This window comes from Schistocerca piceifrons, unplaced genomic scaffold, assembly GCF_021461385.2.
Source record: "Schistocerca piceifrons isolate TAMUIC-IGC-003096 unplaced genomic scaffold, iqSchPice1.1 HiC_scaffold_37, whole genome shotgun sequence".
NCBI classification, from domain to species: domain Eukaryota; kingdom Metazoa; phylum Arthropoda; class Insecta; order Orthoptera; family Acrididae; genus Schistocerca; species Schistocerca piceifrons.
Window position 1 is genome coordinate 50001 of NW_025728592.1, and position 266 is coordinate 50266.

Genomic DNA, 266 nt, shown 5'->3' on the forward strand with positions numbered 1-266 from the left:
TCTGACAACACTACGTCCGCACCACAAAACATACCGCCATCTGTAGGTCTCCCGCAACATGACCTCCTGCAACGACGCTACCGCCATCTATGAGACGCCAAGCCGACTAAGACAGCGATGGCGCCACAGTGGCCGCCTTTCGACGCCACCCACAAAGGCTGCAGCCTCTGTCGACCATAGCACCCAATCTCCAGTGGCTCTGCCGCACGAAGCCGTGGACCGGCAATGACGCCACCCGCACCCGTTCGTGCACCACCCCAACCGCC